Source organism: Bufo bufo, chromosome 3 (genome assembly GCF_905171765.1).
Source record: "Bufo bufo chromosome 3, aBufBuf1.1, whole genome shotgun sequence".
In the NCBI taxonomy this organism is placed as follows: Eukaryota; Metazoa; Chordata; class Amphibia; order Anura; family Bufonidae; genus Bufo; species Bufo bufo.
Window position 1 is genome coordinate 222,626,464 of NC_053391.1, and position 23,505 is coordinate 222,649,968.

General features: G+C 45.9%; 1 protein-coding gene across 1 annotated transcript in view; it reads right to left on the bottom strand.

Annotated features, from left to right (window-relative positions):
• Positions 1–23,505, bottom strand: part of CDK18 (cyclin dependent kinase 18) — a 149,714-nt gene that overhangs the window by 120,213 nt on the left and 5,996 nt on the right. The window lies entirely within an intron of this gene.

The following is a 23,505-nucleotide window of genomic DNA, read 5'->3' on the forward strand; positions in this document are numbered from 1 at the left end:
AGTGGAGGAGTAGTAAGCTGTGTGCTTTCAGCTCTGGATACACTGTACTGTCTGCAGATAATAGCTGTCAGACGGAAGCTTAGTACAGGGGCTAAATACATGGCTATCTCTTCCCATTAGCGTGCGGCTACACAGCGATTTGGGTGTGTGTCACGTGCCAAAGTATTGCAGTGTAGCAGGAAAGCCATAGAAATGAACGGCGTTTCAGCACAACTCGAATGTTTCCCGCAAGCGTGACCCCAGAATTGCGAATAATCCAACAGTGTTCATGTTTGGCGTACAAGGTTCCGGTTCAGGTTATCTAAGAATTCTGGAATAACGGAATTCTTAGATAACCCGAACCTTGTACACCGAACTTGAAAACACAACTTTTGTGGAAATCTCCTATCCTTGGCTGCAAAACGGACAAGGATAGGGCATGTTCTATCTTTTTTGGGGGCGAAATGGACAGACGAATATGGAAAGCACATGGTGTGCTGTCCTCGTCTTTTGCGGGCCCATTGAAATGAATGTAAATGTGAACACATACGTTTTTGTGCATGAGCCCCTACTGCGTAAAACATCCGAACTTACTATCCGGTTAGTAAATGACTACGATGTCTAGTTGCTGTAGACGTCTGGGGGCACAGGGTGCAGAGCGGCGACAACGGAGGCAGCTGCTTTGATTCCCACTTAGTGATACAGCTGCTCCTGTTAATTAGTAATGAAACCGGCGGAAGACAAAGGTAAAGAAAGGTGGACAAGGTTAGCGGAGGCTTTCAGGCAAGCAAAGGGTTAAAGGAAAGTGCCTTATCTTTGTGGGATTATTTAACTATTTCTCTACAGGAAACAAACACTCATGGCTCATTATAGCCTGTGACAAAAGGCAAGACTTTGGATTTTTTTTTTCAGCTACAGCATTGAGGGTGCTTTCATGCCTGGTTTTTGCAGGCATTTTTCCTGCACATTTGTGTTTTTAGTGGTGTTTTTTTTTTTTGCTGTAAAAATTCCAGCTCCAGACTTTATCTAAAGGTCTTTGGGAAATATGAAATACAGGACACACAAGTGTTTTTTTGTTTTTTTACTACCGGTGTCTTTGTTCATTAGGTGGAGTTTTTTGTTGTTGTTTTGTTGTCTTTCTAGCTTTTATTCAAAAACCCAATGGAGTAGATTTAGCAAAACTGGTATAAAGTAGAACTGGCTTAGTTACTTATAGCAACCAATCGGATTCCTCCTTTCATTGGAAAACAAAAGGTGAAATCTGATTGGTTGCTATGGGCAACTAAGAAAGGGTTTCTGTACGCTAGATTGATAAAGCTCCCCCAGCATGCTAGAGCTTTTGCCATATTTCAGGCGTTTTCACATCACCTTCTCTATAGGGAGAGGCGGGGGGAATGCTATGGAGAATACAATGGTCAGAAAACACATTGGTGGAGGAGATTTATGAAAATCGTTTAAAAGATAAACAGCCTTTGTTGGCCGCAGCAACCAATCACCGAGCAGCTTTAAAGGGTAGCTGTCATATTTTTTTAATATGCTAGTTTATTAGAGCTAGGCATGTATACCTGAGTTAGTGTGTCAATGGTTGTCAAAAGATCTGTAATCAGTGGCGTAGCTATAGGGGTCGCAGTAGCGACTGGGCCCCTAAGACAGGGGGGCCCAGGATGCCCCCTTGCCAGTGGTACTGCACTTTTTCCTTTATAAGATGCAGTGCATCTTATAAAGGGAATACTAGTGAGCGCTTCCATAATGGAAGCGCTCACTAGCATGCAGGAGGAGGCGGGGTGAAGCGCTGTACTTACCCCTCCTCCTGCTTACTCTTCTCAGGTCCCGCGCTGCTGTGTCCTGGCTGACCTGACGCTGCAGGAGGTCAGGTGACTGTGCAGCGTGGGCCCTGAGAAGAGAGCCAGGACAGGGAGAGTGGCGGCAGGAGAGGTAAGTTATTTTATTATTCTACAGTCTGATCTGAGTTCTGATATGGAGGTCTTATTTGGGGATCTGGAGAGGTGTAATGGGGAGTCTGGAGGTCTCATTGGGAATCTGGAGTGGTCTCACGGGGGGGGGGGGGTCTGGAGTGGTCTAATGGGGGGTCTGGAGGTCTGCCTGGGGTTCTGGAGAGGTCTAATGGGAGTATAGACATCTGATTGGGGGTCTGGAGAAGTCTAATGGGGGGTCTCGAGGTCTCACTGGGGGTTTGGAGAGGTCTAATGGGGGTATAGACATCTGATTGGGGGTCTGGAGAGGTCTAATGGGGGGTCTGGAGGTCTGACTGAGGTCTGGAGCGGTCTAATGGGGTACAGACGTCTGATTGGAGGTCTAATGGGGGTCTGATTGGGGGTCTAGATGTCTAATGGGGTTCTTATCTGAGGTCTGATATTGGGTCAGGGTATTACATGGAGGTCTAATGGGGGGGTCTGCTCTGAGGTCTAAAACTGGGGTCTGACATAGAGTCTAAAGGGGGTTTAGTCTGAGATGGGGGGTCTCATTTAGGGTTTTATATGGGGGGTCTGATCTTGAAGGGGTATTTTTTTTTTACTGGCGCACAATATAAAGGGGTGTTTTTGTACTGACGCTCTGTGTGGTACCAGAATTGGGGGTGGCAGGATGGGGTGTTGAGAAGGTGAGGAGGAGGATGGAAAAGTAGGAAAGTAAGATTTCTGTTTGTTAAACTCTGCAGAGACGAAGCGCGGCTGAAAGAAGTCACTATGGCGGTCTGGTCTGAGAGGAGAAGAGAAAAGAGAATATCTACATCAGAGAAGAGAAGTCACTGGATGTAAGAGGTACATATGTGGCGCTGTATTACCCTGTATGTTCTGTAGCGCTGTATGTAATGTTTTCCAAGTATGTCTTTAAAGGGGTTGTCTGCTTTATTATTTTTTTTGTATGAGCGCTACCTTCTCTGCTCTGTTTATCTGCTCATCACTGCAAATGCTATGGTGAGCAGGTGAACAGAGCAGAGAAAGCAGTTCTCATATGAGCGCTGCCCTCTCTTCAAACAGCTGACTGGCGGGGGTGCTGGGGGACCCTGCCGACCTGATATTAATGACTTATCCTGAGGATAGGTCATCAGTAGTAAAAAGAGGGCAACCCCTTTAACAGTAGGACTGTAGGAAAGGGAGTTAGTTTGAGAATTTGGCATGGGGGGGGGGGGCGTTTCAATTTTTGCCTCGGGCAGAAGAAAAGCTAGATGCACCAGCGCTGAGTGAAGGGGGAGGGGGCCCAAGCTGAACTATTGCAACAGTGGCAAGGCAAAAATTGGCATTTGCCCCTGATGGCGTCATTGAGACACGATATGCTCTTCTTGGTTTTCTCCCCCCCTTTAGATGCTCAAGTTAGCCGGCGACAAGGACAGCGTTGGGATTGGCCGGAATGGTTGCTGACCGGTTGGTGGGCAAGCAAGGACAGCATTATTATTGGCCAAATTGGTTGCTGTCCAGTTGCTGGGCATTGTTCTATTTTGACCTTTTAATGTGGATTGGTCAAGGGCCACCGGTGGAATTTGGGGTATTTATAGAGGTTACTCACCATAAGGAGCCTGTCATCGTTTGAAGAGTCAAGCAGGAGGATCGTCCCCCGCCCGCCCCCGCCTTTTTTTGTTGCGGTCTTGTTGAATGTGGGGGTGGGGCTTAGTCGCCGAGCCTTCTGGGTGAACCAAGGATGAGTCCAGTAATGGACTATTATTAACATATGTGGTGATTTTAAGAGTTAATGATTTAGGAATTTTTGGTCATATTTATGGTTACGCCCCAAATTTAATAAAAAGACCACGGCCATTTTAATACATGTCGGTAGTATGTCTTTATTTATAATATTTATTAATGTTAAGTTGTTGAATATGACACCATGAGAAGGTCCTCATATTGTAAATGTTTAAACATAACTATGGGAAAAACTCAAGGAAAACAGTGGTATGTGAAGAAACTAAAGATTGCTTTATGCATAATGCTGCTGCAGCAGTAATATATGCTAAAATGGATTTTTCCCCTCTCCCACGACAGCACTTTAGAGAGATGGCTCCGCCTCCAGGACAGGAAACCTGCAGCATAAAAAAGGTAGAGCCACTCTCCCACCTCAGTGAGGTTTCCTGTCCTGGAGCGGGAAGCCTGCAGTTTCTGAATTCTAGGTGCCCATGACCAGGAAGCCCTGGTAGCTACCAGAGGGTCATGGACAGGATTTGTGTTACCTGCCCGCAGTTTCTTCTCCCATAGGCTTGGGGATTGGGGGAACATGGGGAGCGGCGGTAATCCAGGGGACCGCTTGCTCTTCAAGGAGGCAGGAGGTGTCGATCCCTCAGGTGAGGAAGATCACACCGTAGGTGAAAGTGTGGCCAGAAGGCCCCAACATGTCTGCAGAGCAGCCGGGACGCAACAGGCCGGGACCGGAGGTTAGACGCAGGTTGATGACATCAGCAGGAAGAAGCATGCGTTCCACGGCCGGGCGCTGCCGGTCAGCCGACCGGATGTTCGGCATTTAAACAGAGTAAAGAGCGCGAAGAGGTATGTGTGGTACCGGAAGGATAGAGGGAATAAGGCTGAGTTTTGGCGGCGATATCCCTATTCCAGGTGGCGTCCGGTGCATGGTGGGTCTGCAGAGACAGAGCAGAAGGACTCTCAGGTGAGAGAAAATCTGATGGCTGGTGGTAATGGATAATATTGCTTGCATGCAGGTTTAGCTGCAGTTATGGAGGAAGAGAAGAGGTCTGAGAACAAAGACATTGAAATTCTGCCACCGGTATTGTAAATTCTAATGGTTGGTCCTTAAAGGGTTAAGGTTGTTTTCTTAGATATGGATGGTTTGTATCGGACAATTATAAATCTAAAGCATCTGAACAAATTTCTGAAGGTCAGGAAGTTCAAGATGGAAACTATCAGATCGGCGATTCATCTTTTGTCTCCGGGCTGTCATATGGCGGTTCTGGATTTAAAGGATGCTTATCACCATATTCCGATACATCCAGACCACCAGAATTTTCTCAGAGTAGCGATAAGGACAAAGCTCGGGATCCTTCACTTGCAGTTTCAGGCATTGCCGTCCGGCCTCTCTATGGCACCACAAATTTTTACCAAGGTGGTGGCAGAGATGGCCTCCTTCATCCGGGGAGGACATCACGTTCCTACCTTACCTGGACAATTTCCTGGTAGTAGCCCAGTCTTGGGAGGCGTGTGTAAGAGGGGTAGAACATGTAATGAGTATACTAAAGAGTCTGGGATGGTTCTTGAATATTCAAAAATCCAGAATGCAACCATCTACGAAACAGGTGTTCTTAGGTCTAGTGCTGGATTCCATAGAGGAGAGGACTTTCCTCACAGACGAGAAGATAGTCCGGATTTAGCGGGGAGTACACAGGGTGCAGTAAGGAGAGACCCTAACTATAAGGAAAGCGATGTCCCTGTTAGGAGTCCTAACGTCTTGTATACCAGCAGTACAGTGGGCTCAGAGGCACTCTAGCCAGCTACAGATAGATGTTTTGTCCTCCATGAGACGAATAGGAACATCCCTGGAGTCGGTCTTAAACTTGTCAGATCAAACTTTGTTATCCCTGAGTTGGTGGGAGGATGCAAGGAACCTAGCTCAAGGAGTGCCCTGGTCCTACCCAGAACCAGTGATAAAGACTACGGACGCCAGTCCCTGGGGTTGGGGGGCTCATGTCAAAGACCAGATTTTTCAGGTAGAGTGGTCCCAGGGTCAGAGATGTTTCTCTTCCAACCGGAAAGAATTGCGAGCAGTCCTGCTGGCTCTAAGGGCAGTTTTACCAGACGTCCAGAACAAGCATGTCAGGATAATATCCGACAATCCAACAGTAGTCTCATACCTCAATCACCAAGAGGGAACCAGGTCAAATTCCTTACTAAAAGAGACAGAGTGGAATTTCAAGGAGATAGAAGGGAAAATATTGCATCTTTCAGCTCTCCACATAAGAGGAGTCAAGAATATTCAGGCAGATTTCTTGAGTCGACACAGGTTACGACAAGGAGAATGGACACTAAATCCAGATTTTTTTCCCCAGATAGTAGATATGTGGGGTCATCCATCTGTAGACATGTTCGCCACAAGGGAGAACAGGAAAGTCGAGAAATTCTTTTCCCTCAATCCAGGGGAGTGCCCATCTGGAGTGGATGCATTTCTCCAGAGGTGGGACTTTCCTCTGGGGGTATACATTTCCCCCACTGCAGTTAATACCGCTAGTTAAAAAAAAAAAGATCAGGTACGAAGGGGCAAGAGTGATCCTGATAGCGCCTTTCTGGCCGAAAAGGGCATGGTTTTCACTGTTGAGAGCCACGTCAATTTCGGACCCCTGGTTTCTGCCAGAGATCCCAAACCTGTTATCGCAGGGTCCAGTGTTTCACCCGAGAGTGAAATCCCTACATCTTTCGGCGTGGAATTTGAGAGGTCATTTCTAGCCAGATAGGGATTTTCAAAAGAATTAGTTTCCACATTGATGAAAAGTAGGAAGGAAGTGACTAATGTCATTTATGCCAGTGTGGAGAAAATTCTTGTCTTTCCTAGGTATAGACAGAGTTTCCTGGCCCTTGGAATTCTCGGTGGCGCAGGTGTTGGAATTCCTCCAGAGAGGATTATCTCTGGGGTTGGCAGAAAGCACGCTGTAGGTACAGGTGTCTGCACTTTCGGTGCCCTATTTGTACTCTTTGGTGGGGCTAAAAGAGGTAATACGGCCTCAAAGGCATCTATTGCCCGCTGGATTAGAGAAGTCATTTCTTTGGCATATTCAGAATCTGGTGTTTCTCCGCCTGTCTCTTTGGGGGCCCATTCCACGAGAGCGGTGTCAACTTCCTGGGCTGAGAGAGCCAGTGTATCCATAGAATAGATTTGTTGTGCGGCTACCTGGTCTTCTCCCTCTACTTTCTATAAGCACTACAGGCTTCAACTCTATTTTATTTCTGACCTACTTTTTGGCACAAAGGTTTTGGGAGCTGTTTCCCACCCTTGAGTTATCTCTGAAATCTCTCTCTAAGGTGCTGTCGTGGGAGAGGGGAAAAATGATGATTACACTTACCGGTAATCAGATTTTCCTGACCCCACGACAGCACCTCTTTATTCCCTCCCTATGGTGGAGGTTCTGTGTGTTCATGGGTGTCGCAAAAAGAAAAAAAAAAAAAGAGAATATATATACAGTTGCAAGAAAAAGTATGTGAACCCTTTGGAATGATATGGATTTCCTCACAAATTGGTCATAAAATGTGATCTGATCTTCATCTAAGTCACAACAATAGACAATCACAGTCTGCTTAAACTAATAACACACAAAGAATTAAATGTTACCATGTTTTTATTGAACACACCATGTAAACATTCACAGTGCAGGTGGAAAAAGTATGTGAACCCCTAGACTAATGACATCTCCAAGAGCTAATTGGAGTGAGGTGTCAGCCAACTGGAGTCCAATCAATGAGATGAGACTGGAAGTGTTGGTTACAGCTGCCCTGCCATATAAAAAATACACACCAGTTTTGGGTTTGCTTTTCACAAGAAGCATTGCCTGATGTGAATGATGCCTCGCACAAAAGAGCTCTTAGAAGACCTACGATTAAGAATTGTTGACTTGCATAAAGCTGGAAAGGGTTTTAAAAGTATCTCCAAAAGCCTTGCTGTTCATCAGTCCACGGTAAGACAAATTGTCTATAAATAGAGAAAGTTCAGCACTGCTGCTACTCTCCCTAGGAGTAGCCATCCTGTAAAGATGACTGCAAGAGCACAGCGCAGACTGCTCAATGAGATGAAGAAGAATCCTAGAGTGTCAGCTAAAGACTTACAAAAGTCTCTGGCATATGCTAACATCCCTGTTAGCGAATCTACGATACGTAAAACACTAAACAAGAATGGATTTCATGGGAGGATACCACAGAGGAAGCCACTGCTGTCCAAAAAAAATTGCTGCACGTTTACAGTTTGCACAAGAGCACCTGGATGTTCCACAGCAGTACTGGCAAAATATTCTGTGGACAGATGAAACCAAAGTTGAGTTGTTTGCAAGAAACAACACTATGTGTGGAGAAAAAGAGGCACAGCACATCAACATCAAAACCTCATCCCAACTGTGAAGTATGGTGGTGGGGGCATCATGATTTGGGGCTGCTTTGCTGTGTCAGGGACTGGACGGATTGCTATCATCGAAGGAAAAATGAATTCCCAAGTTTATCAAGACATTTCCCAGGAGAACTTAAAGGGAACCTGTCACCTCTACTATGCTACCCTCACTGAGCGTTTCTAAATGTTCATTGTGTTACCCTAAACATATCAATTACACTTTTAATTTCTTTTGCAGACGAATTCAATAAGTATTATGCCTTTTTGTACTTCCCGCCTTTTATGCAAATTAACATAAAAGAGTCATATCTTACTTGTGTGACCAGAGAAGAGTCATATTTTCAATCTCAGGTTAATTTGCATATGTATAAAATCATATTTTATTTTTTTACACAATGAAAGCACACAGAGCTTTGGGGACTGGGTATTGCGGATGTGCTAGCGGCCATCTAGCAACCCATGTCCTCAGCTCTATACCCAAAATCCAGATGACAAGTTCCCTTTAAGGCCATCTGTCCACCAGCTGAAGCTCAACAGAAGATGGATGTTGCAACAGGACAACGACCCAAAGCATAGAAGTAAATCAACAACAGGATGGCTTAAACAGAAGAAAATACACCTTCTGGAGTGGCCCAGTCAGAGTCCTGACCTCAACCCGATTGAGATGCTGTGGCATGATCTCAAGAAAGCGATTCAGACCAGACATCCCAAGAATATTGCTGAACTGAAACAGTTCTGTAAAGAGGAATGGTCAAGAATTACTCCTGACCGTTGTGCACGTCTGATCTGCAAGTACAGGAAACGTTTGGTTGAAGTTATTGCTGCCAAAGGAGATTCAACCAGTTATTAAATCCAAGGGTTCACATACTTTTTCCACCTGCACTGTGAATGTTTACATGGTGTGTTCAATAAAAACATGGTAACAATTAATAGTTTAAGCAGACTGTGATTGTCTATTGTTGTGACTTAGATGAAGATCAGATCACATTTTATGACCAATTTGTGCAGAAATCCATATCATTCCAAAGGGTTCACATACTTTTTCTTGCAACTGTATATGCTTGTGAAATTAAACTAATATAAAGGGGAGTCCCTCTCATGCTCTGGAAACTCACTGAGGTGGGAGAGTGGCTCCACCTTTTTTATGCTGCAGGTTTCCTGTCCTGGAGGCGGAGCCATCTCTCTAAGGTGCTGTCGAGGGGTCAGGAAAATCCGATTACCGGTAAGTGTAATCATAATTTTTTTATGAAAACATGACAGTTACCCTTTAATTTCTTAAAGGGAGTCTGTCCGCACTTGTGACATTTGCTAAACTGCTGACGGCACTAAATAGGGGCTGGGAAGAGCAGTACAAACATACTTTTAGTGGTGTTTCTATCATCAGGAGAAGTGAGAATATGAAGTTTTATTCTGACAAATTCAGCTCTCTCAAGTGCCCAGGGCAGGACTTCATTGTGAGGTGCTGTTTGCATTGAGCTGCCTCACAGGCCCGTCCCTCTGCTCTGAGTGACAGTTATAGCATCCAACCAGCTGACCACTACAGCTGTCACTCAGCAAGGGGGAGGGGTGCGAAGCAGCTTAATGCAGAGAGCATTTCACAGTGAGGCCTCACCTTGGGCACTTGCTGGAACAGAATTTGGCAGACTGAGGCTTATTCACATTTCTGTGTCCGTTTGATGTCTGTGAAAAAATCAGTCCACGTTTCATCCGTAAAGAAAAAACAATCAACATCTCCCGGCAACGATCCGTAAAAAACGCATTGCATCCAGATTGTCTTCTGTTTTTCACACAAGCGCCATTCACTTCTATGGGAACAGGTCTACGTGAAAAACACACAATATAGAACATGCTGCGATTTTTCCTGAACGTGAAGATGTGTGAAACTGACCCTCATGTATACAGACCCATTGAAATGAATGGGTTCAGGATTCAGTCCGGATGCCATCCATTTACTACATGCATGACGTCCGGATGGAAAACTCACTCGTGTGAAAGAGGCCTAAGGGTACAACCTCACAGTGCGGTCGTGGAGCAATCATGTTGAGGTTAGGAACCGCAGCATCTCACCTCCCTATAGAAGACAATGGCAATTAGGTTTCTGAGATAGACCTGGCACTTTCAAAGTTATGATGAATGCACCTAATTTACGTGCTGTTGACCACATGTAAAAGATGTCCGGCTGCTGACCGCATGAGGTTACGAGTTAAGTAGCTGCTTACTGTATAGACTAAGGGTCCATTCACATGTCCGACAAGAATAGGACATGTTCTTTTTTTTTTCGGAGCCGCGGACCAGAAGATCGGCGGCGTGCTCCGGAAATGCGGATGTGGAGAGCACATAGTATGCTTTCCGCATCTATTCCGTCCCCTTAGAGAATAAATGGGTCCGCACCCGTTCCGCAATTTGCGGAACAGATGCGGACCCATTATTACGGACGTGTGACTGGAGCCTTGGGATTGTTGCAGAAAAAATATGCTACCATTTTCAACCCAGCACATGGATCTGAATACTTTTGCAGTCGCATGCAATTAAAAATGTATGATAGCTACTGAGTTATTCAATGAAATCTATCTGTATAGCGCCACCTGCTTTTTGCTCTTTTTCTAATTTCTTTGTCCTGCTCACTGAGACGGAAACACATGCTCAGTGCCATCCTTCAACTGCCACCAGCTGCAGCAGAAAGTACACACCACTGAGAAAGGGCATACCCTCTAAGCTCTCAGCTTGAAATAAATCCAGCAGAACAATTGGAGCAATGAATGGGGAGATCTGTGGATCCATGTGAGGTACAGGGCTGGTTCTAGCTTTGTTAGAAAGAGATTGTCATGTTCTAGATTATGTATGATTTTCATTTTTTACATTATTCATTGGATAACTCATTTAACATATTTCACCATGTGTCACTATTTAAAGTTAATCAGTATGCTAACCATGAACATTCACAAAAGTTCAAACAACAGTCCATATATTATTATGGAAAAAAAATGCACCCTAAATGCATACGTACCATAACCGCATCATGACCACACCGAGTGGTTGTACCCTAAGGCTATCTGCAGACGTAATCCACATCGTGTGCAGGCACCCTAATACTTTATAGTCACACTACTCCTGATGAGAAAAGCTTCACAAATGGTATGTTTGTCCTGCTTTCCTCTGCCCTTACCTAGTGCTGTCAGCAGTTTAGCTTGGTAAAAACTGCTGACAGACGGGGACAAATTTATTAAGGAGACTTGCAACTAGTTTCGTTGAAAAAAATGTCTCAAGTCTCAATATTTAGTCACACGGACAGTTTTATGCCATGTTCACCAGTTGGGTGGCACACGTTCGTGTCCAGCCCCGACAAATTTACTAACATTTATGCCTGGAAATGTGCTCGCGCAGTTTTATCGCCAGGCGCAAGGACTGCCATAGATACGCCTAATTTGTGACCAGACGCACGTCTCTTCATAAATTAGATGAATCTTGAGGCACCGCAGGGGGGAAACTAAGGTCTGCGTAAAATGTTGGTCTTAGTAAATGTGCCCCCGAGCTGGGATTGGTTGCTATGGGCAACTGTCACAGTCCCTCTAGTGACAGAGGTTAGAAGACCACATCTCTTGTCTCAGGTGTAGCTTGTGGTCATTACTGCTCCTCTATTTAGTCTGGACTCACACTTCATACCATGCGGTTGATATTCTCTGCCTGGAGTTGGAAGAGCTGGTGTGTGGTCCTCATCTGAGTTCCTGCTCATCCATTTTGTGTACTTCTCTTGGTATTTTGTTGCTCCCATTTGCTCGTTGTTTACTAGGCCTTAGGGAGACGCTAGTTTGTTCACCTGGGAAGGAACCAGTAGTCTCAGACCCTGTCACTAATCCTAGGACTTTTCAGGGTTAGTAGGGCCTAGGTTTCTGATGTGTGAATATTCCCACCTTCAGGGTCTATTCATACTGTCAGGAGTCAGGGCTAGGTTTGGGGTTTTCCTTTCCCTAGCCTTGAGGCCTGGTTCCTGGTCATTTTCCTTCTGTTGTCATTCTGGTGTTCCTCCCCTCCCCCTACACTGATAAACGAGGCCCACTGTTTGCAAAAAATGTGTCAAAAATTGCAGGTGGAAAAAAACAATGGCATGGAGTTAGGCCTCTTTCATACGAGCGTTACGGATTTTCTCAGGGTCTGTTCAGGAAAATACTGATGGTTTTGCATGCAAGTTCAGTCTGTTTTGTCTGCGATTGCTTTCCATGTTTCAGTTTTTTCTGCGTTTTTCACACGCATGAAAAAACTGAAGAATAACAATCTACATCTCCTAGCTACCATCAGTGAAAAACGCATTGTATCCGGATGCAATCTGTTTTTCACTGAAGCCCCATTCACTTCTATGGAACCAGAATTGCATGAAAAACGCAGAATATAGAACAGGCTGCGATTTTTCCTGAATGCAGAAATAATGAAATTAATGGGTCAGAATTTTAGTCCAGATGCTATGCACTTGCTTCACGCATCGCACCCTGACAGAATACTTTCTCACGTGAAAGGGGCCTTATTCTGATATTTTTACAGTCCCTCAAAAAGGGGCCCTAGGTAGGGGCCTTGAGAGATCTCTGGATTGTGCTGCTGACGCAAGCACTCGCTGTCATCCTCTCAATGAAACACTACTTCTACATCCTCTGTTTGCGGCTTGTTATTTCTGTCACTGAACATCTGCCGTCTTCTCCTCCTTTGCACATTTAGCTCATAACGGGAAACACGGTTTTAAAGAGCCAACTAAAAATAGATTTCCTCCAGCTGATGAAGAGTTAATCTACTACTGCACTGCAGCTAACCACAGCAGGGAAGGGGTTGCACTGAGAGCTAGGCATGTTCCTGCCACACACAGACACTGCCAGTCTCCTGGATAGCGGCTGACAGGAGGAATTCATCTACCCCAGAGAGGAGGCACAAGACATGAATAATTGGGAACGTGAGCCACGTGTATTCCACATTACTGTTAGATTTATTAAGTGCATGGGGCCTGCACTGTATTTCCGTATGCCTGTGATTCTATACAGTGTCATATACAGAAACGGAATGCACACGGAGCAACTTCTGTTTGCAGACCCATTGAAATGTATGGTACAGCATACGGTCTGCAAAATAAACGGAACGGATACGGTAAATAAATAAGTTCGTGTGCATGAGGCCTTAGAAGTGGAGGTGGAATCGCCAAAGTTATGTAGCAGCCTGTGCATCTTCATAACTCCGGCGGATCCACCGCCAGTGCAGGGCTTTATTACGACCAGCGTCTAAAACGCCGGTCTTAATAAATGTGCCTCTATGAGATGAAGGATACCCTAGTGATTTTTTATTTTTTTTTAAACGAAGCATGTTGGAACAATAGCATCATATTTCTCCTTTTCTATAGGGGAAAAAAAGACCTGAAAAATACAGTACATACATTTGGTTTGAAAAAGGCAAGAAAACAGGCCATAAAACCACACAAGCAGTTTTTCTTTACTGGCAACAAATCTGTGTGTGAAGGAGCCCTAAAAGCATTGTTTCAAATGGAGAATAGCTCTGTACACACTGTGCATGTTGGCGCCTTTAAGGCAGCAAAACAGTAAAAAACGGTGGTGTGACAGTAGTTTTTGTAATGGCTGTTTTTAGAACCAAAGTCTATATGGGGCTATTCACATGGCAGTGTTTGTTTTTTGACAGCCAGTGAATAAAAGCCATAAAAAAATTGGGACATGTCCTATTTTTGTCCGTTTTCACGGCCAGACGGACCCCATTGATATCAATGGGCTGTTTTTAGAAACCGGTACACTATGGAAAAGAAGGGCTTTTCAGGGGTTAAAATAATATAAATAAAAAACCTCACCACTTGCACGCCAGGGAAGGCAGCAGGACCTGACATATGACGTCACCACACTGGGAGAGTCAGGTACTGGTGCCTCCAGTGCGGAGCAAGTATTCCCAGGACTGCCTATGGCCTTACAGTTTATTCACATGTTGCGATTATATTATAGATTTTTATCCAATAAACCCTGATTACATAAGGCCCTATTTTTTTTATTTTATTTTTGTAAATATATTTTTGTATATTGGTGATACTAATAAAAATAAGACTTTGGTTACAGAATCAAAGTTCAAAATAAAAGGCAATACATACTTTTATCATTTCTAAAACAAAGAAAGCCCAACCCCCCAAGCCCTCCCCCCTCCCACCCAACTAAGTCACATCTGCAAGTATAGTCTCATTTATATTATCCAGCAATCTGCTATTGGCTATTACAATTATGTCTGAAGCTTTCTGTAATGTATTTACCCAGTCATTATCTTTATCTATCTCCCCTACCCCTCTTTATAGCTGTACTTAAATAGCTAATTTCCCCAACGTGCCTTTGAGGGCTTCTAGGTTATACCATTCTGTGTACCTGAATGATTGCATAATCTTTTTAATAACTTCTTGGTTGAAGTTGTTTGCAATAAAAGTTTTCCATCTTTTGAAAAACCCTTTAGTTTTCTTATCTTTATTTGACTCTGTGTCTAATTTATCTATATACATAAAACGCACCATCTGTGCCTTCACCTCATGAAGTCCAGGTACCTCCGATTTCAACCACCACTGTAAAAGACAACGCAATGAAATCACTAATACTGCATCTAATATCAAGGGGGGAGAATGTTGGGATTCTTCGAAGTCATGGAAGAGCATAGTTTCGGGTGTTAAACTCATGTCATACTTCCAAATTTCTCTAATCCAGCTTTTGACCTGATTCCAAAATGTCTGTACCTGTGGACATGACCATATACAATGCGTCAAATCTGCCTTGTTCAGAGCACATTTCGGGCAGGCAGTAAGAAAATCTGTCTTATCTGGCTTTTTGGGAAAGGTGAAAGCATATATAAAGCATGTGTATAAACGCAGGTGCGACTCTCGCCACACTTCACAAGGTATCGCTTTGCACACTCTGAGCCACCCCTGTAGAATTTTTTCAGGTGTTACTGAAATATTTAGCGTCTTCCCCCATTTTTTGAAGAGAAATTGAGCTGAGGCTTTATTGCCTGATTCCCTTAACACTTTGTACTTATCCTGCCCCTAAGGACAGCCTTAGCTGTGTCCCAAAATAAAGACGGATTCTCAAGGCTGGACATATTATCTCCTCTGAACTCCAGATACCATCCTCTAAGAACCTCTCTAAAGTTTTCGTTGTTATATAAGTAGGCGGGAAATCTCCAGATAATGTCCTGACCTTTTGGTTGGAACTCAGAAATCGTAATAGAAATCGGACTATGGTCCGAAATTACCATGTCGTGAATTTTCGGATCCACTACTCTCGTTCTCAGAGAATCAGATACTAGAAGGTAGTCGATCCTAGACCAGGAATTATGGGGAGATGAATAGAAAGTAAAGTCCCTGTCGTCGGGGTTGGCAGACCTCCAAACATCAATTAAGGCTGTACTTTGTCATGGATATGGGGGAGATCTCACCCTCTAACTGCACGTCTCCTATCTTCTATAGTGCTAACCACTGTGTTCAGGTCACCTCCAACTATTTGTTTGGACACCGAGCCCCTATTTAGTCTGGTCACCAGATCAGCAAAAAAGGTCCTATTCTCACCATTGGGGCCATAAATATTATGTAGTTTAATTTCTTCCGAATTGGTCTTTAGGTGCAACGTACACCAGCGCCCTGAGTCATCTCAATTAACCCCCAGAATATCATACATTAAATTTTTATGCAGTAGAAACAGTACCCCTGCCTTGTGTTGCACTGCTTGAGAACCCACTACCTTTCCCACCCAGGACTTTTCCATGCGACTAAAATCACTTTCTGTAAGGTGAGTTTCTTGTAACATAGCAATATCAGCTTCTAAATGTTTTAAACGTTTTAGAATCATATTACGCTTTTGCGGGGAGCGTAACCCTTTAACGTTCCACGACACAATTTTCATTATCGCATAAGGGATAAAAAGAACCATTTGAGACAGACACTTGCATGTGACTAACATAGACTCCATACTGGAACCAAACACCCACCCCCCAACCCCCCATAATATAACAATAAACCATATTGAGCATAAACATCCCCAGAGCAAAGCGCACTATAGATCTACCTAGTGCTTTCTTCATAGCTCTTACAAACTTCACTTTTTTCCTCATGTGGTGTCAGGCAAAACTCCCTTCCCCCCATAACAGTTGAGAAAAATATAGAATAGAATAGAATAGTAAGGCATAAACAATACAGATTGCCCCCTAAATTCTTTCTTATTCAGCAGCCCATACTCTATAATCCCCTCATAAAGAGAACGTCCCCAAGCTGAGACTGTATGTAATTTTTACTTTACAGTTCGTCATTCAACGAAATCTTTTGGGATGCGGATCATCTTGCTGGTCCGAGACCTGAGACAGATCTTCTTGCGCGCCTTTCAGTAAGTTCCGTTGGCCTCGCGTCACAGGACCCATTTTCCCCTCCAGGTCGGCCGCGGCTTTCTCAGGTGAGGTATAGGTCTTGCTGGAACCATCCAGTTTAAACACTCTCAAGGTGGCCGGGTAGATTAGGGCGAATTTAACTCCCCCTCGATGAAGCTGAGTGCATAATGGGGAGAAAGCTTTGCGTTTCTTCGTGACCTCAGCAGAATAGTCCCCGAATAAGAGAACTTTTATTCCCCTTAGTGTGACGGGTTCCTTGCTTTGAAAATAGCCTCTTTGTCGGTATAGTCCAAGTAACGCATGACTACTTGTCTTGGGCTGCTCGACTGATTTTCAGTAACCGAGCGGGGGAAAGACCCACTCTGTGAGCGCGCTCCACTTTGCAGCGCCTCGCTATCCCCAAGGCCTGAGGCAACTCCTGCTCACAAATGTTAAGTAAGTCCCCTTGAGGAATAGATTCCTGAAGGCCCACTAACCGTAAGTTGTTGCGCCGGGATCTATTCTCCAAGTCTTCCATCCTTTCCCATAGGCGCTTGTTGTCAGCTAACGCTGATTGGAGTTTTAAAAGAATCGACTCCGTGGTGTCCTCCATCACTTGAATGCGGCCTTCTGCTTAGTCCAGCCGGGTCTCATGCTGCTGGACCGCCTCCTGCAACTGTCGCATGACATTGGCGACCGACGACGCTAAGGTTTCCCGCAGATCCGGGGCCAGTTGTGTGGCTACCTCTACCGCCAGTTCCTTGTAATTGATTTGTGGCGGAGCATTTGTATTCCCCGTCGGTTCAGCTGATGGACTCGCCTCAGGTACATTAGGCACCATTGTTGTAGCAGCCTGGTCTTCAGGCCGCAAGGGAGAAACCGCTCTGCCTTTTGTTTTCTTGCCCATATTGGTCAGAAACCGATCCATGCGTTGTGGTCGGTGTTCCGGATAGGTAATTCTACCGATTTCCAACAGTATACGGGCAATTTGAATCTGTATGTGTCTCAACTGTGACGGAGCTCTCGTGCCTGGCGTCCTCACATGTCGGCGCCGGAACCGGAAGTCCAAGGCCCTATTTTAATGGATGCTATAGCATCCACAAAAACGGCTACTGGATAAATGCACATGGTCCAATTTTGCTTCAGATTTTTTGTTTGGATTTGCTCAAGGAAAATCCACAGTGGAATACAGTAACAGAAAAGTAGATGAGATTTTAACAAATCTCATCTACACACTGTAAAAATCTTCCATTTGCAAATGGACCTGCAGTGCGGACCATCTGTTTGGGTTCAAAAGTGACTGAAAATCCAGAGGAAAAATCTGCTGCTGTTTTTAGTTCATATCCACATCAAAAACTACATGAAAAACCTCAACAAAACTGCATGTATCTCCATCTGCAAGATAAATCTGCTGTATAACCTGAAATGCTGTGGATTTCCAATCTGCAATGCTGCACCTTTTCCTTTTCTTTTTACACAGCCTATGGATGAGAATTCAAAAATTGTCATCCACATTGCTAGTGCTGTACAACGCAGCAGATTTGCTGTGCGCAAATCCACTATAGCAAATCCGCAGTTATTCCGTCACATGTGAACTCAGCCTTAAGGCACATCCAGACGTGACTAAAAAATTGATCTTGTTATGGATTTTCCATGGACTTCAACCTAAGGATTGCAAATAGTGAAATCTCTGGTTCAGATCTGCAGAAAGAATTGTCAATTTCTGCAGCTTTTTGTTAAAATGTAATCCAATTATCTGTTCCTGTGATAAGTGTGACATGCTACGGATTTCCCACCCGCTACCTGTGAGCTCGCCCTGCAGCATGTCAATTTATGTTGCAGATTTGTTCCGGATTTTCCATTTGAAGGAGGGGTTACAATCTGCAGATTTTGCTGCAATCATTTGCAGACCTGCAGCAAAATGTGTAACTGCGGACTCCAAAGCCATCCATTGATTCCCCCCCCCCCCCCCTCTTTTCAAAGAAGGCTTCTTTCATACTTACGTTATAAGTGCGGCATGCTGTATAACTATAATGGGGTCCCTAGGAGATTGGGCCTTGGGCCGCTGCACAGAAAATATGCTGGGATTCGGCCGGACAAAAACCACTGCACCGAATCCCAGCATATTTGCCAGGTAGCGACCCAATCTCTGCCGGACCCTATTAAAGTCAATGGAGCCAGCGGGCATTGTGGTAACATCTGGTAATTCTGGATCTCTGGCAGGCGGTTCTCTCCTGGAATAGCCTGCCGGAACTAAAACGGTAGTGTAAAACTAGTCTTAAAGGAGCAGAACAATTGTCAAGGCTGTTGCAGCCTGTTATTGTGGGCTTTATAAGCTCCCCTCCCACAGTCATCCAGCGCTGGCGTCATTCTGTGCATCCGGTTACATCAGTCTCGCTCGCACAAGGCATCAGCCAGGTAAGTAGGGCCGCCGGCCCTTTCATGCCGCGTCCCCGCCACCTCGTTTCCCATCCAGCAAGGGCCGGTTCGGTCATCCGCATGTTTCCACCCCACAATCGGCCGCGGCGCTTGCGGGTTTCGCCGGCCGGGCAGACGCCAGCTTCCCGGCCGCCTGGCTCTCGTTCCCGTGGCCATTCAGGGCGGGGGGAGGGTGGTACAGGGTCCGCCCCATCCACGCCCATTCACGTCCCAGCGCCCACCTTCCTCTGCGTCCCTGACACCGCTCACCATCCGGCACGCCACGGTCCTCCATACCCTCATGTCCCATCCCACCTCTGGCTGCGGCGCTCTAGGGATTTGCCGGCCAGGCAGACGAGGCCCCCCGGCATTTCCCGGCAGCCTGCTCTTGCGTCCCATGCGATCCAGGGCGGGGGGGCGGTACAGGCTCCTCCCCGTCCACGCCCCTTCTTCGTCACAGCCCACAGGGGAGACGCAGGCTATGCACTGCTCAAGTTCCCCTCCACATTTCCAAGCACTTTAGACTAGTCGAGCTTCTTCAAGCATTGGCCACCAGCTCCTAATAAATCAGTTAGAAGACACTCCAAACTTGCTGCAATCCATGTTATCAGAGGTCATTTAAAAAAAAACAAAAAAAAAAAAAAACGTCATGTTAACTTCTGATAAAACAAAAAAAAAGTTGCAATGTCGCTCGTTTTACATTTTAGAAATACCTTGCTGGTTTGTTCTGGCTGGGCTGTTGCGCTCCAAGGACAAACAAAGCGGAATTTCCCCGAAAATTATTTGATCCTTTCCCGTCATATTCAATAACATAAGGTTAGTATTCTTGCTTTACAGTCACCATATTGTCTGCAATCACGCCCTGTTTACGTTATTCAGGCCACGCCTCGTCATCCATGTCTCACTCCTGTTTACGTTATTCAGGCCACGTCTTGTCATCCACGTCTCATGCCTGTTTACGTTATTCAGGCCACGTTTGTCATATACGTCTCACGCCTGTTTACGTTATTCAGGCTACATCTTGTCATTCACGTCCCATGCCTGTTTACGTTATTCAGGCCACGTCTTGTCATCTACGTCCCATGCCGGTTTACATAATTCAGGCCACATCTTGTCTCTTTCATGTCTCACGCCTGTTTACGTTATTCAGGTCACATCTTATCATCCATGTCTGGCCACCTCGGTCATGTTCCTGTCTTCCTTTCAGGCCTCATCTTCGTCATATCAATGTATCCCGTCTGCATCCGTCATTCAGGCCACTCCATTTTACGTACACGGCCTGGTATTATTATTCAGGCCACGTCCTTGTCATCCTTGGTCTCACGCCTGTCACGTTAGTCAGGCCACACTTTGTTCTCTTATCCATGTTCGTCTGTGGTGGCCTAACCCAGGCATCGTGTTTATTTGTCTACAATCTTGCTCATTGGTCATAGGCCTCTCCGGGAAATGTTTTTCTTTTGTCTCAGTTAAGAACCGATTCCAGTAGCGCCGCCACAAATTTTCAGGACCTGAGTGCCCTCGTTAGGTAAAGAGAGGACCAGTACCTGATATTCCCACCTGGTGAACCAGACCTAAGTTCGACCATTCGTGGAGCCTTGTTAAGTTTTTTCACGCCCCGGGCTCTTGTTCACTCCGAGCGTTCCTCTTGGGCAGCAAACGCAACGCGCCGGCTCGGGTTTCAGTGCCTAAATGTTTCAGAGGTGACGTCTTGTTTTACCCCAAACACTAAAAAATCTCTCTCTTTCAGCTTCCAACATGTCACGTCATTCTGAAATTGATGACACCGCTTCCATTCCGGAATCCCTGGCATCCAGCCACGCTAGTGTGGGGTCACTCCGGAGCTGGACGGTCCCCAAAATCATAGCGGAGTTGAACAAAAGAGGGATTCATTACCCAGCTTCGGCCCGGAAGGCGGAGCTATACTGACTCCTGGTGTCTGATTCCTCTCCCTCTGGAGAGCAGGTGTCAATGTCGACAATCCAGTTGTCATTGACACAGCTTCACGCCACCATCAACACCTTAGCGACTTCTATTTCGGACATCCAGAACAGGCTGTCGGCAGTGGAGTCCAGAGATCCGCCTCCCAGCCTCCCCATCCCTCCTCTCCCAGTCGCTTCAACGTCCCAGTCAGCAATCCCAGGTAGGGTTCCCGTCTTGTCCGAAGTAGCCCCGTCCCATTTCGTGACTGACAACATCAAACGGGACATCTTGGAGGGAAAGGACGTTAATTTGGCCGCAATTCTGATTGCCAACCACGACACGGTTGAGAATCGGACCATCGCTTGTGAAAACGTGTCAATAGTTCTCAGGTCCAGGGATGCCCGATTAAACAGAAAACTTTCCATCCCAGAATTCGTCCTGGCATTTAGCCTGTTCAGGGACATAATCTGCTCCGCCTACCCCGACAGGCACGAGGAGCCTAGATTTGAACTTGTACAGGGTCACGGACCTGGGGCATAAGTACGGAGGGTAAGCATTTTATGATTACCACCGCTCCTTCTCAGCCAAAGCCGCGGTGGCCCTCGCCCAGTTCCAACGGGTCACCAATTGGGCATCACTGGACATGGAGCTCTTTTGACGGCATTTCGCCTGGCTCAAAGCCCCTGCTTGCTCGTCATGCCAATCGATTCTGCATTCTTCCGATTGGTGCCCAAATCCCAGCCTTCCAATGTCCCAGCCTAGGCCCGCAGCAGGCACTTCGGGGTCCCAGCCAAGACACAACACGGACAAACTGGGTCGCCCTATAGTCTTCCTAGGCAACAGTCAGGTTTGCAACAAATATAACTTTGCAGCCTGCAATTACAACCAGTGCAGAGCGCTCCATGGCTGCTCCACTTGTTTCAGGGCCCACCCCCTGTCGGTTTTCCCAAATAGAACCGCCAGAAACAAGTGACTAGGCGTGGTCAACGTGGACCTGTTAGCTGCACTCCTCCGCGACCATCACAACCCCCACCAGGTTCACTTCTTAATCAAGGGTTTCACGGAGGGTTTCCACACTGGTCTCGTGGCCCTTCTTCAGTCTTCCTGGGAAGGCCCTAACCTCAGGTCCACAGTTTCCGATGCTGCTTCGGTGGGTCCTCTGATTCGGGTGGAGCTGGAGAAGGGTTTCCTCATTGGGCCTTTCTCTAGTATTCCCTTTGACTATTGGAGGATAAACCCCATCGGCATCGTCACCAAAAAAAATTCAAATAAAAAAAGATTAATCTATGACCTCTCAGCTCCTCATGGTTCAAACATCCCCAGCCTCAACTCCCTAGTCCCGTCTGAGGAGTTCTCGATGAAATACTCCTCTCTCAGCGAGGCCATCGCTCTCATTCTTCTGGCAGGCCCAGGGGCTTGGCTGTCCAAGGCAGACCTGGCGGACGCCTTCAAGTTGCTACCCATCAACCCACAACTCTGGAAATTCTACGGCTTAAAATGGGATGGCTTGTACTATTTTGCCAACCACCTCACCTTCGGCTTCAAAAGCAGTCCATGGCTATTCGATCAGTTCGCCCAGGCCCTGCACTGGGTCCTGGTAAACCACTGCGATTGCCCCATGGTCATTCATTTCCTGGACGACTGCCTGTTGATAGAACAACCTGACGCCACACCCTGCAAACTCGACAGTCTCCTCCAGGTTTTTGCTAGCCTCAACATCCCTGTCGCCCCTTCCAAAATAGAAGGGCCCTCAACCACCATCACCTTCCTCGGCATTGGCTTAGACACCCAAAAGATGGAAGCGAGGTTGCCTGAGAACAAACTGTGAAAAATCACGGAAATCATTTCCAGATTTGTGGGTTGCAGGGTCGTCCTGAAGCAGGAATTACAATCCCTGCTGGGTATGCTGAACTTCGTTGCCAGAATCATGCCCCAGGGCAAAGCCTTTTTATCCAGATTGTTGGATCTGCTCCCGACAGCCACAGAGCAGGACTCCCCGATAGGTCTTTCCTGGGCACCACTGCGCCAGCGCCAGTATCCGTAGCCACGACCATAACAAAAATAATGGAAGTGTCAGATCCAGAACATAACTAATGCAAATCGTACTGGATGGATCCTATTGACTATTATTGGGGTGCACTGGATTTTATTTGGGGTTCAGCATTTGACCGCACACAACAACTCTGCACCCTGCACTATTCTGTCCCATATTTTGGACGGCATCAGCAATGGAGGCCCCTATCGGGTGTCAGACACAGAGGGGAACACGGCCACACTGGGGCATCTGATTCTGGCATCAGTTTGAACCTCATAGAAATGAATGGGATCAGTCATTGGATTTATTTTCTATTTTAAATTCTTGCAATTTTTGGTTTTCCAAAGTACAGAGTGGAGCAGAAATTAGTAATTCTGATCCTGTAGTAAGACGTATTACCCCAGACTGTGGAAGGTTCATTATAGAGAACACAAATATGTTCAAGGAAGTCGTTTTGGCCTTTTACTGGATGGAAAAATTCTGCCAAGTTATTACATAATCATTTTACTTCTGAACCTCATTCCTTTTTATTTACCAACTTTTTCCAAGATCTGTCGGATTTGGGTCATAACTCTTGACTCTCCGTGAAGTAAAATACTAACCCCTTGCCTAAGGCCTCATGCACACAAGCCAACCGCTTACATAAGCCTGCGCAAACCGCAGATCCACAAAATATAGATGCGGTCAGTGTGCTGTCCGTGTTTTTTTTTTGCAGACCCACTGACTGCAATGGGTCCGTG